This window comes from Patagioenas fasciata, unplaced genomic scaffold (genome assembly GCF_037038585.1).
Source record: "Patagioenas fasciata isolate bPatFas1 unplaced genomic scaffold, bPatFas1.hap1 Unplaced_140, whole genome shotgun sequence".
Lineage (NCBI taxonomy): Eukaryota > Metazoa > Chordata > Aves > Columbiformes > Columbidae > Patagioenas > Patagioenas fasciata.
This window is the reverse complement of record NW_027288556.1, coordinates 200,773-219,631: the sequence shown is the minus strand read 5'-3', so window position 1 is coordinate 219,631 and position 18,859 is coordinate 200,773. Positions and strand designations below refer to the sequence as shown.

The window sequence follows — 18,859 nt, the reverse complement described above, 5'->3', positions numbered from 1 at the left end:
TAAGCAGCGTAAATCTTCCTGCTACTTGGGCCAAGCTGCAAAATAAAAGGTGTTGGGGTTTTTTTGTTTATGGTCCTTGAGTACCCCATATACTCTTTTCTAACTAAGGGGACCTGAATCGGAGTCACCTCCCACACACGGACAGCTGGGGACATTCTGCAATGAAAACTTGTATGGAGAGTGGAACACACTGAATAGGTCAATCCAGCATTTAATAAAAGCAATGGAGTTAGCTCTTGAATTAACAGTGATAACATGCTCTGCTATATTGTGGCCAGTTGCGATTGGAAACAGCGCAGTTACAAGTTCGGTGTGCATGGTCCTCTGTATACACGAAGACATCCAGCCAGCTTTAGTCACACACCTGATCTTTCCTTCATGTTACAGATCTCTGCAATGAAAGCTGGGAGCAACAAACATTCAGCTTTCTGATGTGTCATTAAAGAGATTTTTCTGCATTTACTACAACCTTGACCGAGCCTGTACCTGATTGCTTTAACTGGCATTAGATAAGTCATTGAGTAAGCAGTCAAGTCAGTCCGCGAGAAGACACGGAGAGGTGACAAAGTTGTAAGTCCCTAGGATGCTGGCACACCAGCACGAACACAGGCAAGCAGAAGCCTCCAACGCATTGGCAGAAATATCCTACTCAGGTACAGCAGGCAAATGCAACTTATAATGGAACGGTTACAATATGCTTGGTAGAAAAAAGCTGAGGTTCCGCTGCCTCAGGCCCACAGCGGTTACTGCTGTGTCTGGTCTAACCCAGATCCAGTAGTGAGCTACACATGTTTATCTTGGTTTGATATTTGTAGTGCACGTGTTAACGTACAGATCAATATACAAGACAAGGTCTGATGAACAAAATCTCTCTCTGAAAGATCCTGAAGTGATCACTGGAGTGATTTTCAAGGCAAAGATTCTGTCTGTCTCCAGCTCCCAGAAGACTTCAGAGGTGAAATTCTCTATAAATCCTGAGGGGGAAAGAGGGGGTTGTAAGGAACATGAACCTGAAGAACATTCAGTAGCTCTCCCGGGCGCTCTGTGACGGAGCCTCCCCTGTTCACCAGCTCCTGAGGCTCCAGGTGCTGCAACACGGGGCACAACGCGCTCACAGACTGAACCTGCGCCGAGCAAGAAAATGCCTTCCTGATGAAGCTTTAACATCAACACACCAACTATTGCTTGTCCTTCAAGGAAACTATCTTGTTATAAGCATTTATAGCTCTATTGTCTATTTATGCTTTTAGCAATAAGCGCTTTTATCCACATTTCATTTTGGTGCACCTGGTAAGACATGTGATTGAAGGTGACAGATAAGAGCAGGGCACTCTTTTAATCCCTAAGACAGGACCCTGGGAAAACTTCACAGGAATCAGTTCTTCACTACATTGCTGCTCCTTGCATTCACAGCCCAGCAGAAAAGCACGGGCCGAGGTGAGAACCGCCCGCAGAAGGGGCTGCCAGACACTGTTCTGGCTGATGCTCTGCCAGGACGTGCTTCGTTTTCTGTCCGGTGCTGTGCGGGGGGAACACAGAACATCTGCACGAAAAACCTCGCAGTCTTTTTCCTACCATATCATGCATAGGTGCCACACTTCTATATAGCCAGGTAACTGCTCATCTAAGGTGCATTTTGAAACATACCTTATCCTGCTTTGGAACCTGTGCCGAAATGGAAAGTAGTTGCTCTGTATCCAGGAATTTTGAGATAACTGTAAAACAAAAGTAAACAGATCAGAAATTGAATGGAAATCATAACAAAATCTATTTTTTTTTTTTTTATGAACACAATTATTTAGTGAAACTTTCGTTAATCTTTTTCTTCCATTCTATCTTCACAAATTATTTACCAGGGAAAAAACAGGTTAAAAATTGCTGCTATCTAAATTATGTTGTCATAACTACACAGACTGTACCGAAGCATGTAGCGATTATTTTACAGGTGGACATATATCAATTTGGTAATATTCTTTTAGTGTGATTGAATCACACGTCTCTTGTGATAAAGATCAAGATGACACGATCCAGCTCCAGGTGCACTGACTCATACTCTGCTGTTGTGTTCTGTTTAGTTTGTCTGGACCACTATGAAGCAACAGGAAAAAACACCCATACACAACAACAGAACATCAGTGATGCCTTTATTTGTTTTTAATGTATACATTATGTACACCCGAATACTTCCAACTAGTCACAGAGGTAGAGACAAACTCACATTCTTTGAAAAAGGTATTGGCTGACTTCTACCCATTTAATCTGAGAAATTCGCTTTTCTTAGCAAAATCCTTGAGAAAAACATCACTATCATAATAAAGATTATTTCCACTACGTGTCACCTGGCAAATAATTACAATTCAAACAGATTGAGTCACGTTGCATACTTTCACAGATTAGAAAGAAAGTGTTTTAACATAAATTGAATATGATGCATTAAAAATAAACTACTACTTAGTTGAATACACTCAGAAAACCAAAGACGGTAAATGTCAAATGAGGGTTCCAGGTTAGAGTACCCTACAGATTTGAAGCGCGCTTTGGGGACACCCAGCGCCTCCTGTTCACTGTACATTATGTGAACTGCAGCAGCTGAGACCCTGGGATGTGTGACCTGCAAAAACCATGAACATTAAAGTAACGTTTATAAATCACAAACATGTTATTTGGCTTCCTTATGGACTGAAAGTGACAGGAGTGAAGCATCTAAACGTGATCTGTCCCATATTCATTCTTCACCACTCTGCAGCGGTTCTAGCAGGAGCTTCACACGTTTTCCCCCATTTAAGAGTTTAGATGCCAAAATATCCCAATAAGAACCATAATGCTTGTTTACATCTAGAATTGTCTTAAATATACGTCCTCCTATGCATGTTACAGAACACTGTAACCCTGCTTTGTATATTAACATGTAATACATGCCACTAAAACCGTATCAATTAACTGACTAGACAAAGTTTTCCTCTGGAATTTAACACGTGCATTAAAACTCCTCCAAACCGAAGCCCAGCTCTACTAGGCCGTCCCACAAGCGCAGGGCTTGAGCTCTGGTTTGAGCCTGATGCCGCACTCCCCGCGCCGGGCTGCAGTACTGCGCTGTGGCCACCGGGCGGCAGCACCAGCGACACCCGGCGGCCGGTGCACCGCGGGAGCACCGGGGCGCCACCGCGCATGCGCGGAACCGGGGCTGAACGTCCGCGTGCGTGCGGGGGTGACCTGCACCGGGGTGACCACCCGGGATCACCCACAGCAAACGAGCCACCCGGGACAACGCGGAACAGAAAATCCGCTCTAGAGAACCACCCCACCCAGAGAACCCTCCTCGGCGGAACCTCCCGGCGGCCCGTTCGAGCTCTCTAGTGCCCTATTTGCGTAGCCACGCCTCTGATTTGCATTTCTCCGCCCCATCCTCGCCCCGCCTGTCGTTCCCACGCGCCCCGCCCCTCCTCTTATCTCTCGCAATCTGATTTGCAGGCTTCGAATCTCAATTTGCATTCTCCCCGCCTACTCACCTCCCTGCCCAAGCCCCGAGGAGATTTGCATATCCGGCACGACGCTCTGCTCTGTTCTGTTTCTATTCGACCCCATCTATTTCTATTATTTCTACTTCTATTAATTCTCGTTCTATTTCTTTTCCTGTTTTCTGTTTCTTTCCCTGCGAAGTACAAACCACACCTGATCTCACAGATGTCCAGTGTAACCTGTAGCTGCTTTTGGTAAATATGAGCAGAACTTTACAGCACACGGTTTTCCCAGCAACATGAAGCGGAGAGCGTATTCAAAAAAAAAAAAAAAAAACAAACCACAAACACAAAGACGACACACAGCCTTGTAAGTCGGGTGATTAATTCTATTCAGTACGCTTTTACTTAAGTTAGATTACAAGAAAACTAAATTGGGCTTGCCCAGTGCCCTGTGAGTAGTAAAAACCATCACCACACAGTCACTCAGCAGAGAGCTCGCAGCAGCTCCCCGGCTGCCGCAGTTATGGAACGAAGCGTCTGGCTCGCACACAGAGCCCCCCAGCCCCTGCTCCCACCGCTGACCAGGTGCGGGTGCCGTTCTGCTCCCTGGGGGCAGCTCAGGCCTTTCCCTCAAGTGCACCCGCCAGAGACATTTCCGGGTAAGGATGAGTTTTTTAATCCTTTCTATAAACAGAATTTCTTTGCATTTTAAAAACCTTGTACATCACTGACATTGACTCCTATGTCTCTTTTTACACATACGTATGTATTTAGGGAATATATTTGATTCATAGATATCATCTATTTCCACTGTAATATATATCTACTTAGACATCTACACACTTGCGTATGCATTTACATGTATATATCTGCTTAAACTTATACAGAATATCTGTTTATGCTTATATATATCACCACTTATTATCTAGAATATCCATTTATACTTACGCACCTGTTTAGCCTTCTCTTTGGACACAAATATCTTTCTAGACTTGCAGATGTTGGCATATTGTTACAATCATATTATTACATTTATGTATATTTAGACAGAGCTATCGATTCACACTTGGCGTGTGGCACGATGAGCAGTGACACGTGGCCAGCTGCACGGCTCAAGCACGAGGGACACCCCGACCTGCCAGGGAAAAGCGCCACTGAGAGCCAGACAGAAACAAAGTACGTCAGAGCACGCTGTCAGATATTGGGGAAACACTCATAGCATCCAGTTGCCTCTCTTTTTCAGTTTTTAGAACAAATACCCATCTGCTTAAGTACACCTAATAAATTATATGCTGCACCTACTCAACAATTACTCTTAACTATGGAAGTCAACATGTAAATTAGACCATTTTATTTGCTTTAAGTTTCATTGATAGGAAAATCAGTGAGATAGAAGACATGGGTTTACTTTAAAAAATAAATAAATATCCCCATTCCTGCAGTGCAGCATAAGGCTACGAAAAAGGAGCGTCAGACTCACGAACACTTTTGGCTGCACTGCAGCACACAGGGGAACACGTTTCTGTGACCGTGACAGCTCGACTGTCGCAACCGGGAACCCAAAGCCCAGCGGTGCCACCAACCTTTGCCAGGCCTGCTGTGCTGGGCTCTGCGGAAGGAAATGGACTTTGGTTGGTTGTTTCAAAGAAAATGAACAGTCCTGTTGTTGATGAGGCCACTGCCCACTACATCACCTGGGAAGATCCACTCGGAGGGCAGGTTCATAAAATGCAGCTTCTTGGAATGAGGAATGCTGCCGTTTTGGAAGATTTCTTACCAACTGAAGTCAGAACTACACACTGTAGGTTAAGAGAAAAAAGTCACTATTGAAACAATAACTCATCCAAACCACACATGGACTCACCGCCACCAGTTACGAGGCTGAAAGTGCTTCTTGGGAACACCTGGCAAACACGCAGAACAAAACCGATTTGCCCAGGTGCCTGTATCTCTGTCAGCTTTTTGAGTACTATTCTAAGATATTTTAAAAACCTATTGAGTGAAAAAGAACAAAGCATTTGTCATTGAATCAGGTTGTTTCTTCTGGACATCTGAACTCTTACAAACACCTCCTTTCCTCTTTTAGTACAAAATCATTTCCATAGTATCATCCAATAGTAAGCCCACAGAAACAGAAGATTACGCTTTCAGGAAGAGAAAATAACCAGAGGGAGGTGAGCTCTGCACAGGTGTACCGTGCTCCAGAACAGGCCTTATTTTTAGTACTTCTGGTAAAATATTTCGTATTAAAAATATAGAAGGAAAGTCGGTGCATTCTTAATGTTAAAGTCCACTCTACAAATACCTTAGGAAAAACGCAGACACGCGTCCTAGCCGTACCTTGTACGGGCAGACCGCTCTGGATTCCTTCTGTCTGTCTGGTACTTCTGTAGCAGAAGACGGGGCAACCGCGGTGAAACGGTGGCAGCAGACATCCAGCTGAAAGAGGAAAAGCCCTTCAGAACAAAGCTGGAGAGGAACCTGACACTTCCTTTTTTCTTGCGAAGGCTACAGCTGAGTGGAGAAAAAAGTATTTTGCACCATCTTCAGTACAGCTGTTGATACGGCCACTGGAGCGTTTGCGTTTTTTGGATAACCAGGCCATTTTTGACTCATTGGCAGTCTGAGTTCCCTAGAACAAATTTTCCCAGATACACACAGAACACAGACATCACCCAAGTATAGCCAAGATTTCCTTCCTCGCCCTGGATGCTGTCATTGAAGAGCCCAGCAGCCCATCCGTCCTCGTGAACCGCCCCACTGAAAAAAAAAAAAAATTATCTTTTCCAGGCTGTTTCTTCAAAGGGTAAAGATATTTTAAATTGCAGTTATCTTTTCCAACAAAGTGATTTTGTGATTCCTTTGAAAAGGAGGGTAAGCTTGCCAGAGAAAGATAGCGACAGGGAGCAAGACAAGGTGACACAGAGAGAGGGGCAAAAGGGCCAGGGAGCAGGGCAAAGGGAAGAAGAGGCCAAAATGAGAGACAAGGAGCAGGAGACAGAGACGGTGGGAAAAATCCTAGAATGGGCAGTGGGAGAGACAGACAAAGGAGAAGTGAGCGCCGGGCTGCGGGACAGAGACAGGAAGGAGGAAACGCAGTGACAGGGAGCAGGGCAGAGCGACAGAGAAACAAAAACAAAGAGGGAAGAGGACAGAGAAACCAGGAGTAAGACAAGGAGAAGGGCAGAGAAACAGGAACCGGGGTGGGTAGGGAGCAGGACCAAGAGATGGGGCGAGGATGGAGATGGAGGAAGAAACCTGGGATGGCCAACAGGACAGGGAAGAATATGACTGTCGGTAGGGAGCAGGACACAGGGATACAGCGAGAAACAATGGGACAGGGAGCAGCATTAAAGGTCAGAAAGAATAAGAGATGAACAGGAAGGAGGAATGGAACGCCGAGATGCTGAACAAAAAACACCAGCAACAGTGAGCGAGACAAACGAATAGAGAGAGAAGGGCAAGGCAGGAAGAAGAGAGATAGGAAGGTGGGAGATAAGAGCTGCACGTACAGGTACTGAGAAGAAAAGAACAGCAGGGAACAGGCCAGAGAAACTGTGGGGAAAAAAAGAGACTGATGCAGATCAAGACAAAGATATGGAAAAGGGAAAAACAGCCATAGAAGATGGAGCAGGAGACAAAAATAAAGAGAAAAGGAGAGGTATAGGGAAGCAAAATTTTAAAATAATAATAATAAACCAAAACCTCCACCAAGGAGGGGCAGGGAGGCACTAGGACGTGCAAGTGGGGGATGAGGCCCTGAGGGCCAGGGACTCACAGCGGCTCTCACTTTCGGTGGCTGCCACGAGGCTTCTAACAGCTCAGACGCTCCCGTCTCCTTCTCTCCTCCCTTCCTCTCCGGTAACTCGGGGCGCTCGGCCGTCCTCAGCCTAGGAGAACACGGTGGGGTGTCAGGGCTCCTACGAGACGAGGCTTCGGGGACATGGAGCCTCGCTGGCTCGCTCGCCAGGCAGCCGTCCCGCTCCAGGATACGCGCACGGACCCTGCCGCGCACGTTGGCCCCCGGCCTGCCGCACGCCGCGCAGAGGGAGCCTTCGCCACCCGGAGAGAGGGGCTCGCTCTCTCGCCCGCTGCAGGAAGCGGACATTGGGCCGACGGCCCCGCATTTCTTCCTCTTTACCTCTCCCCAACCTCTCTGGCTCCAGCAGCAGCAGCCCCCGTCCACGCACGGGACGTGCTCCCCTGTCCCTTCTCCCGCCACGCTGTCAGACGAGCCTCGCCAGCCCGAGGCGGGCGCAGCCAACGGCATCCCCCCGGCTGGGAGTGAACGGCCACATCCTCAGCGCGGCCTCTGGGAGAGGGAGAGAAGAAGCAGCGGCCGTTAGCACCGTAGCTCACCCCTGCCCCAGCCTGCTCCTTCCGCAGGGGCCACCGGAGAGGTGCCGAGGGCCGGCTTGCCGCCTTCACGACGGGGCTTGGGAGCGGCCCAGGAACACGGGACGGGTTCGCAGGAGCTGCCGGAGCTGGGGGCGGCTGCACGGAGCGAGCGGGGCCGCGGGAGGAGGCTCGGCGGGAGCTCTGGCGAGCTGGGGACGCACCCGGCATCTGCCCCCGGCCGGCTGTCGCCTCCTGCTCCTCTGCCGCACGCTGGGGACGGAGGACGGCGCCGCGTCTCCCACCTGGGCGCTGCTCCCCAGGTTCCATTCCCCGCCTGGGCTGGGGGGTCTGCTGAGCATCGGGCGTTCACAGCTCCCCCTCAGAAACACAGAAATTCCAAATTAGAGTTCAGCCTCTGAAAAAAATAGAGCAGGAGAAAGCAGAGGAATTAGTCAGAAGAAGGGACAGGAGAGCAGCTGAGCTAACGGAGGATTCGAGGGAAACGGGCCACCTCAAAACACAAGGCATCCTCAAAAAACCAGAGCAACTGCAGCAACGCCAGACAGCATTAAGACAAACTGACACCGTTTAGGACACGCTCAGCATAAAAGCAAACACATCCACCGGTGCAGGAAAGCATCTCACCCCTTCCCCACAGCACCGCCACAGGACACAGCCCTGTGAGGCCACGGGATGGGCTAGTACTGACACGGAGAAATAAGCTTGACAGCAGAGTCAATTACACCGTTAAGCAGGCAATGTTTCTTTCATCTGCACTGGGGAGCTCTGGGGGTCGTCCTCTGTAAGTGCTCCCACGACTGGATACTCTTGCATTGCTTATAGTCACACAGCTGCTACATATTAATTACAATTGTTTTAAATTTTGAACATACAATATATCTAGCCTAAGAAATAATTGATGAAGTTACTTATAAATGTTTAGTTTCTCACTCACAACACATCTATTAGTTAAATATAAACTAAGCTCTCAGCTTCTAAACAATGTGTTATTAAATCTTCTGTCTCCCTCTTGTCGTGCAGAAGGATCTAAAAGGTGAAAAACATCCCCTCATCGTGCAGGCGGTCAGAAAGCATTTACCTCACGTGAACCGGTTAATGAAGGGTACATCTTCTATAACTTCATCGCAGTATACATTAACTTGGTAGCTTCTCTTGAATTTCCCCCTTTTCAATATACTTGCAAACTCTTTGGCAGTATAAATCTACGAAATATTATCATTTGTTACCCACTAGCAGTACCAAACAGAACACTGTAGCGTAATGTAAGTAAAAACGACTAGCATCAAAATCAGAGTCCTAAGATCAATGCTGACAGAACTGCGAAGCCGCAGCTCCTGCCGGTTCTGGCGTTGGTTTCTGGCACTTCTGACCGCTTCGGGTCAAACGGCGCCTCTTCCCCCGGCCGTGCGCTGCAGTACCCGAGTTTCGCCACAGGGCGGCAGCACTGAGACCGCCGCGGCAGCGCCGGGCGAGCGGTCGTGCCGCGTTTCGCGGGAACCCCGCAAAATAAACCCCAGAAAACAAACGCGACAAAACAAAAAAGCACACAGAGAGCCGCGGAACGAAAGCCGCACGTACAGGACACAGAACCCGCCGGGCCTCGCCCCGAGCTCCCGGCGAAGCGGCGCCCGACCCGCCACGCCACCGAGCCTGCAACCGCGCCTTCGCTCCCACCAGCTTCGCCAGCTCGGCCGTAAGGGCAGCGGGAAAACCGAACCGAACGCCTCCTCACCGCGCCGGCCCATCCCACTCCCCCCGTTCCAACGGCACGGTCACCCTCGCCGCGGACGCAGTCACCTGCCGCCTCTTTCGCCGCTCCGTTCCCCTCGCACTCTCCCACCGTCCCGCGGCGGGAGGCCCCCGGCTGTCGCCTCCTTCCCCTCTGCCTTTCTGCCGCCTCCGGGGACCTCACAAAGGGCTGCCCTGAGCCGCCTACCTCCAGGTCCCCGGGCGCCGGTTGCAGCAACCGCTCCGCAACCGCCCCGACCCGCGTTCCCGTTAATTCCCGGTACCCACCCCGAGACACCACAGACCCGCTCGCCAGGACCCGCGCTGATTGGCTGCTTTCCACCCCATCACGCTGTCCTCCTATTGGATGCTCCGTCCGGCGCCCAGAGGCCCGCAACGCCCGCCCCTCCGGCAAAATGATAGCCTGCCTAGGCACGTCAATCACCATTTTCTCCGCCTATCAGAGCTCGCAGTGAGGGCAGGCGCAGTAGGGAGAGAGCAGCACCCGCCCCTTTCCGCAACACGATTGACTGCCGAAGACAAGTCAATCATCATTCTCTTGGCCCATCAGTACTCGCAGTTTGCTCATGCGCAGTACGGAGCGTCCGACACCCGCCCCTCCGGCAATCTGATTGGCGGACAGAATGGCAATTGACGTGCCTTGGCAGCCTATCAGCGATCCGCCCCCCCCCCCAGCCTTCCCGCGCCATCTGATTGGCCCGCTCTGCACCCTCACCCGTCTGCTCTCCGCCCTGCCGGGACCCCCACGCCCTTTGCCCGCGCGGCTTCCAGCAGCCGCGTTTGAAAGGAAACAACAAACCGCGCTCCTTTGCTTTACGCTGACAAGGGGGGCGGGTGGTCACCTACCCTTAAATTCATTGTGAACAGAGAGAGCCCTAAGGAGCTCCGGCCGGCAGGTTTCTCTCCCCTGTGCCCGGGACCGAGGAGACGCCGCCGCCTCCTGCTGCCGCCTCGCCCGTTCCTCTCGCAGCGGGGCCGCCCCGGGAGAGCCGGGCGCCTCTTTTTTTCCCGGCGGCTCGTCCGACCGCTGCCCCCCCCTTTCTGACGGGCACGACCTCGGTCGCAGCGGCAGCGCCCCCCTCTTACCCCCGGCACGGGCACCGGGCGCCGCTCCCCAGCTGCAGTTCCGGGCTGTGGCCACCAGACGGCAGCACCGAGCGCGGTCACGCAGCGCCCACGGGCCCCGCAGCGCGGGCGCTTTTTCTTGACCCGTGGGCAGCCTGAGCTCCCCGAACGCGCTTTCCCAGAGCCGCGCACATGGCAGACACACTGATAAAAGATAATAGCCCGACATTGCTAAAATGTGTTTTTTTCCTAAAGATGCCTTCTGTCCTAATAAAATACATTGCCTCTCCCTGTGCCCCGTGCCTTGTCTGCAGCAGTAACTCGGCTCGCCCGCAGCTGCGGCAGCTCTGCTGCTGTTACAGGGTCAGTTCCAGCCCTTACCCTCGGCTGAGCAGCAGCCGGGCAGGCGCTGCTGCTCTGGGCGCTGCGCATCCTTCAGGAATGGTTCTCAAACGATCCTGTGCAACGATGTCCAGAGCCAGGACCCCGCGGCGGGGGGACAGGAGCACACGGCCGGGCCCTTCCCGGCTCGGGGCTGTTTCCGCAGTCGCTGTGAGTTGGTCCGTGAGCTGGAACCAACCTCCCCATGCCCCGGCCCGGCCCTTTGTCCCCGGCTTTCCCAGGGCAGCGCAGCGGGCTGGGTCACACCAACTGTTCTCTGCTGGCACCACCCAGCCGGGTCACCTGTGTCTGCGGTTGTGGGGACACCCCACGGGCTCCCTGGAAACGGACATCACAGCACTGAGAGGGGGCGTTCAGGAGCCTCTGCGCTTTTGGGTTGGTTTGTTTGGGGTTTTTTTCCTTTTGTTGTTTTGATCGTTAGCTTCTTGTTGTCGGTTGGTTTGTTTTTAAGCTGTTACTCTATATAGCTCATCCATGGTGCTTATAGAGCATGGGTAAATCTACCCTGCTTCCTCACAGGAGACAACCATCTCGCTTTACAACAGGTGATTGAATCTGCTATAGAAAAGTTCAACCACCTCCTGTACAGCAAAGGATAAAAGAAAGTATGGATTTTTGTTGCATCTAATCCCCAATGCAAGTACCCATTAACAATACATTAGCAGTGGGTTCCTTCAAATATTCACAGTGAAGGTAGTTCCTGGCACGATTGTATTAGCGTTCTTACTATTTTACGGGAGAAACACAGGGCACAGCTGATTTTGCCCACGTGCAGCGCAGTGATCACACGGGTGCGGTGAACCGGGTGGAAGGCCCTAGAAAAGGAAAATCAGCCTCCGTGTGCAGGGCCAAAACAGAAATCCTTTTCAAACTGTGCCATTTTAAAAAGCTACCAGGGGTATAAAGCAGAAAAAAGAGCAGTGAATGTGTATAATGACACAATTCGATGGTTCTCCAGTTCCATGATGTGCTCTTTTACTAACAGTGTCTGCTGGAGTGGATACCCTGGACACCAACAAGCGGGTCCTGGTGCTGTGCCCATGGTGATTCATCCACTGTGGCCGTGGGTGTCAGGCCCTGATACAATAGACACAAAACCTTGGGAGGGAGGTGATCACAGTAGAACGCTTAAAGATAATGAGCTAGCAGACTTGATTTAATCTTTATTTAAAAATACACATGGCTGCTGTCTTTTCTACAGTTTAGGTAGGACGGGCTCCAATATCTCTATGAATTACAATACATGACAAAAATTAAAGGGGGAAAGCTCTATTTTTACAATGGTAAATACAGTCTAAATCAATTTGGGAAACAGGTAAAGGGGTGTAGCAAATGAGGCACAGACGATCCTGTTTTATCTCAGAAGGCTTTGGCGTATTTACAGCTTTAGGCACAGCGTGTCCAATCCCGTATAAAATGCACTGTCCATACCAATTCAGCCTGTCCCCCGATATAAGGACATCAGGATGCCACCCTGCATTCACCAAGGGACAATCCTGATCTAATGTTCTCTGTGTATTGTACACCAATATCTGTTCGTCAACAAACCTTTTACTGGTTTCAATTTCTTTCTCTGATTATGCTTTTTCAAATACAATGCATATCTAACATTTTGTATTGTGTAATATGCATTATATAATAGACAATATATGATTTAAAACATATCTCATTATATATTGCATGTAGTGCATTGCTATACTACACATCTCGGGTATACCCACCCAGACCTGTGCAGCATATTAATATTATTTACAGTGGCCACCATTAATTACAATATTCCCTGGTTGCTGTTCCCCAGGGAGTCAAACGATCCTTTTCCAATATCACAAAACACAGCCCGGGCGGGATTTCTTCCGAATCGCTCCTGTCCATTGTCCACTACCTATTTTACAATCACAATAACAGACAATTGGTGAGCCATAAGTATTGGACTACAAAATCACCCAAGACACAAGTAACAACAACAACAAATCACTAAAGACACAAACAATCATACAATTGCTAAGGCACAAACAGCAAAATCACTAAAGGTACCTTTATCAAATTACTGTTCCCTCGTTTTTCTCTTTTATTGTTTTCTCATTTTCCTCTTTAGTTTTTTATTTCTTTTTAATTTACCCAATTTACCAAAACGCGCAGACCCAACGCGCTGGTGTCGCCCACGTCTCGCGCAGGCAGCCTGCAAACAAACCAGACAATGAAAGTGCCTTATCTCATTGATGGGGTTTTACCCACGTCCCGAGCTGGCCCGAGGATCTGTGATCCCTTCCGGGAATTCCCCGGTGCCGGCACAAGGTCCCAGAGATCCTGGGGTCCACGGGAGGTCAGGCAGATTATCCCATCCTCGTCGCCAGAAAATGATACCGAAAAGTCGGCAAACAGACTCTCTAACACTGTTTTGAAAGTGTTAAAAAGCAGGCACTTTTATTACGGCGCGCTGGGCACTCGGGGGATCGCTCCTCTAATCCAGCGTGCGTTCCGCTTTCCTCTGGTTTTACATATCCTGGAACTCCTGAAACAGCAAAACACGCCAACCACTGTTTACAGACGTCCCGTGCTCTTTCACCAGTGCGTGCAGCCGCAACGAGAAATCTGGAATGAGCGTCTACAGAAACACGTACGTATTTACCCACTTCAGAACAACGCGTTACATCAGCTGGCCGTACTTGTCAGTAATCCCTCCTGGATTAACACCCTCTTTGGATGGCACGGGTGCCGACTGTTGGCAATCAGGGCAGGACATAAGAACGCTCCTGGCCTGATCCGTTGTAATTTGAAATTGTCGTTTTAATGACTTTGCATTCTGGTGAAAGAGTTTATGTGATAATTTAGCTTGCTCCAAGGCTTTAGGCACAGTAAGCGGCACAGCTCGTGCATCGGCCCTCCTATTGCCTTCCGCAAGAGGTCCTGGAAGAGCAGCGCGAGAGCGGATGTGCGCTGCATAAAAACCATGACGTCTATGATTTATTAGGAACCATAGCATTCTCAATTCAGCCATCAAAAGAGGATTATCCTCTTCCTTCAGAAAAGAAGCTTCCAGGCGGTTAAGTATGCCAGCTGCATAATATGAGTCAGTTACAACATTCAAAGGCTCATTACAGAACACTCAAAAGCGATCCTAACAGCTGTCAGCTCAAGAACTTGTTTGACCCTTGGTCTCCTTTTTCTACCTTGTGTTTGGAACACTGGGTATCTGAGTTTAGCCACATAATTACAACTTTACGTGAGCGACCAAAGGCATCAGTAAATACAGTCTTGTCACTTACTGGTCGTTGCTGACAGCAGCATTTGCCCTACAACGGTAAATTACCAATTTCAGCCCACAGTTTATGTTGGGGGTAATAAACTGATATGTTCCCTGCATATGTTGCCAATGCAATCTGGAAATTCACATCTTCAGTTAATTACCATTGCAAATTCTCCTTTGTTGTAGGAATAAATATACATTCAAAGTCTGTCCCATACATAGCATACAAACATTCTCTGCCTTTAATTATTGGTTTTGCATACATTTCTTTTATTATCCAAACTGTTTTCATTGGTGTGTGAGCTAGAAAAACCCATTCCAACTCTTAAAGAATCACTTAATGACTTGTCCCATTGAAACGGTACTGCAAACGGTTGGACGGTATTGGCTATGAGTGCCAGCCAAACTGGCAGCTGCAAATTGCGTCCCCATCCCTATTTTTGTTCAACAGCATCGAATACTTTCTATATGGCCTGCTGAGCTTTGTCATCCAATACCTGAGTAGACAATAAATTCAGGTCTCCTTTCAAAAGTGTAAAAAGTAGACACAGTTCCTCTGTGGCAATGCCCAAAATAGGTCGGAGCCAATTTATGGCTCCTAGCAATTTTGTAAGTCATTTAAGGTCATGATATTATGGAATTTAAGAGTTACTGGCTAAGGAATGATTTCTTGTTCTGTTATTTGCCACCCCAAATATTTCCATGGAGCAGTTTTCTGAATTTTTTCTTGTGCAATTTGTAATCTAGCCTTTTGTATAGCGTTACATAGGACTTGCATTACTTGTTGTAGTTCCTGCTCTTATAACATGACAAGCAAGATATCATCCATATAACGACAGATACAAGCTGCGGGGTACAGCTTCCTCACAGGTTGTACAGCTGCTGCAACTACTGTCTTGCAAATGGTTGGACTATTTCTCATCCCTTGTGGTGATACCACCCAATGCTATCTCTTCATAGGCTCCTCTTGATTAAGTGAAGGAACACAAAATGCAAATCTGGGGGCATCCTCAGGATGTAGCAAGGTGGCACAGGTGTCCATGCCATAATTTTGATTTCACCTTGATAATCAGAGTCAATTACTCCAGGTAAAACAAACAAACCCAATTTGGTAGTAGATGATCAACCTATTAACAAAGCATGCACACTAGGCACTAAAGGCCCCCACACTCCTCTGGGAATAAGCAATACCACAGCAGTAATTAATTATCATCACTGACGGGCTGGCAGCCAAGTCCAGCCCTGCACTTCCAGCTGTTCCAGGGAAGAGATCTCGGGTCATGAGTTTAGACTTGAATTTATTTGATGGGGGTGGGGGAAGTCCTGTCCCCCACCTCCTGGGAAGGGTTAATTGGCTCCCCCTTTACATTAATCCTTGAATGATGTTCACTCACACAGTGCTTGCCCTTTCCCCATTTTGGACGATCTCTGGGAGGTACAGCCTTCGAAGTCTGGCGTGCATACTTTGTGTAATCTTTCTTTACACAACCCAGTGTCCCACAACAAAAACAATTCGATTTCAGTTCTGTTCCCAATACTTGTAACTGTGCTGCTAAAGCAGCAGCTAGAGAGCTGGTATAATGTTCAGTTGACTTATGTTTTGACACACTCTCATATCTGCTATAGTACACCTTTCCCTATTCCCCAAATCCTGCAACACACGCTGACAATCAGCATTAGCATTCTCAAAAGCCAATTATTTTAGTAACAACTCATGCGCTGTGTCATTATCAATTTGTCTCTCCAAAGCAGTTTGCAAGCGGTCTAAAAACAGCGCATAAGGTTCCTGTGATCCTTGCAAGATTTTTGAAAAGGACGTATTGGCATCTCTCCCAACCTCCAGTAACTTCCGAACCACTTTCATTGCTAGTTTTGCTATTACACCACATATATATCTCTCTGGGTTACGCAACTTGATTATCTGGCAAAGCATGGGCACATTCCCCAGCTAAAGGACTGCAATCAATCCATCTCATCCGATATGCATTATCAACGGTCTCTATAGTACAGTTCTCCCAAAAATCAGATAACTACTAGTCAATATACTGTATGGTTAAGATCATTTTCAACAAAGAACGCCAGTCATGTGGAGTAAGTTCGTAAGAGGAGCTTAATGCTTCAAAAATGTATAACAAATGATAAAGTAACCCCATTTTCTTTAGCTAATGTTGGTAATTCCTTTACAACATCATATGGTAGCTGCTGAAAGCCTGGAGATTGCTGTTCACAACAGATCACTGGCCATGCCGTAACCACTTTCGAGTCTCCTGTTTTCAAAGCCTCTTCTCTACATTTATCCCACATGGTTTAATTAGTGTGCACTTTCGGTTGCAAAGTAAGATCCGGGGGGAATAAATCAGGCTCTTACTCTGGGTCCATCGGGCCAGGATCAAGGGGCTTGTCAGGCGACTCCCACAAACCATCATTTGCCAAAAGTGTTCACTGTAGTGTACATGCAGGGGCTTTGTTATCAGCCAATCCTTTATCCACTACTACATCTGTGGTCAGTGCATTTTTGCCTAATCTATCTACAGGATCCCCCTCCTTCCCTGGCAAGGGAGGAGCAGAAGGTTCACAATTAGTTGCAACCCGCGCAACTACTTCCTTCTGAGTCGCTATTAAAGCAGACATAATTTTTGCCCAAGTAGATAAATATTCACAAGCAGCTTTATCTCCAGTTGCTGCCTGTTCATATAATTCTCGTTCAACTTTCTGCCATGCCTCCAACTAAAATGTACCAGTTGTAGGAAAGTCCAGCACATGATCAGCAAGCCTTTCTTATAAAGTCATTAATCGGACTACTGGTACATTGTGATTTTGCTTTCTTAATAAAAGTTGAAGGACATCTAGGGTTTGTTTGGTTCAAGGGATAACTTCCCTCCTATGGTTCCAAATTGCTCATCTTTTCTTGCTGATGGGCGCACGCTGTGGTTTCTGTTTCCTGGCTCTGTTTCCCTGTCCTTGTTCAATTGGGCTTTGCCACCAGAACGGCTGCTGCCTTTACAGCCGCACTCAAAGTCCCTGTTCGGGTGCCATTTGTAGTGAATGTGGCACCGACTCTCTTTTAAGGTGAGACAAGAGACATTTGTTACAAACTCAGGTTTGCATTTATACTCGCTATGATGCTTGCTCAAGCATTTGCTGATTTGGTAAGTTCGTCATAACATAAGTGATATATTGTTACTGCCATAAAAGCATCGTTGTCTATACCACAAGCTACCCCCGTCATCCCCCTTGATGTATCATTCCTGTACCAATCCCTCTGTCCTCGATGTATCACGTAGCATACAGTACTTGCTTCTTGTGTTATTCCACTAATGATTGTTCTCACGCTGTCAACTCTCACAGTTTCTCATAGGCCCAATGTCAGAATACTGCCACAATCAACTTTCTCCTTCCTTGAGCTCTCCTGACCTGCGGTTCCACCACCGTTGTCTTCTTTCTTGATCCCTCTTGACTCACAGGTGCCCTCCAATCCTCTTTCTCGATCACTATTCCTCACAGGTTCGCCTCCTTCCTTGCTTTTCCTTTGCACGCTGCTCCACCTGAAGAGAAACACACAGAGGACTGAGCTACATCAGCCCCAGGGCACTACAGTCAGACGGGGGCTGAATCTGGGGGCTGACACCTCCCCACACCCCACAGCGTGCCCACCTTGCCTTGGCCCCGGCCCCTCACACAGCCCTTCCCCTCAGCTCTGCCCCTCCGCTGCAGCACAGCTTCCGCACATGCCCTGCTCAGGCTGGACCCCAGTTTCATGGGTTAGAGATATCATAGCTCAGTACAAATCCCCACGGTCCTCACCTGCTGTTTGGTGCTTGCGGAGGGTCACACTCACTGTGCCCCAGGGCACTGGCCCTGCCCGGCCCTGCGGGAGTGTCTGGAGCTGCCGGCTGGTTCTCCAGCTTTAGCGTCACCCGCAGAAGCCCGCTCTCCTCAGCTCTGCACACCCATCCAGTTGCGCCGCCCAGGCAAAGTCAGCTTCACCCTCTGCTCTACACCTCACCTGCAAACAACCAACTTTCAACTGACAACTGTCCAAAACCCACCGACAAACTCTCCAAATCTCAGCCTTTCGCTTGCAACTGCTGCCTCTAGTGCATCTCACAGACAAGCCTTCAAAATCCCCTCATCCTGCAATAACACTCCAGCACTGATCACCTGCGGGAACAACTACCACAATACCAGGCAAACACCAACCAGTTCTGGCACGGAAATATCACTTTCTCCTCAAGATTCCACCCTACACCAACTGCTGACAAACACACGCTGTCCTCACCAAAGCCAAACGCTGTAACAACCAGCGACAACTCAAATTTGCGTGGGCGGTGCAAAATTGCAGGGGTGAGCTAACGCAGAGCTGGGCTTGAAAGCTGCAGAGTGTGCACCCTGTGGTATAACGTGGCGAGCTACTGCCATTCTGCCTTCTCCCTGGGAGAAGCGCGTGAGCAGAGGCTGCTTCAAGGCACGATGGGAACGGTTTGGTTCTCCGGGTCTCTCAGGGCGAGAGCGATAAATGTGATCTGTGTCGTGGCGCAGGAACTTCCCGTACACTTGCTCCTCCATTCGGTCTCGG

General features: G+C 48.8%; 1 long non-coding RNA gene across 9 annotated transcripts; it reads right to left on the bottom strand.

Annotated features, from left to right (window-relative positions):
- Nucleotides 1–901: 901 nt before the first annotated feature.
- Nucleotides 902–9,902, bottom strand: LOC139826758 (uncharacterized). Of its 9 annotated transcripts, XR_011736895.1 has the most exons (8): nucleotides 9,618–9,838; nucleotides 7,821–8,214; nucleotides 7,240–7,351; nucleotides 5,767–6,221; nucleotides 5,156–5,260; nucleotides 4,414–5,070; nucleotides 1,648–1,715; nucleotides 902–974 (listed from the first exon to the last, which is right to left on the bottom strand). It is a non-coding gene; the product is annotated as an uncharacterized lncRNA (long non-coding RNA). The 9 variants fall into 9 exon arrangements; XR_011736894.1 differs by lacking the exons at nucleotides 902–974; nucleotides 1,648–1,715 and having other exon boundaries at nucleotides 4,122–5,070; XR_011736896.1 differs by lacking the exons at nucleotides 902–974; nucleotides 1,648–1,715 and having other exon boundaries at nucleotides 4,122–5,070; nucleotides 5,802–6,221.
- Between the last annotated feature and the right edge of the window lie 8,957 nt (nucleotides 9,903–18,859).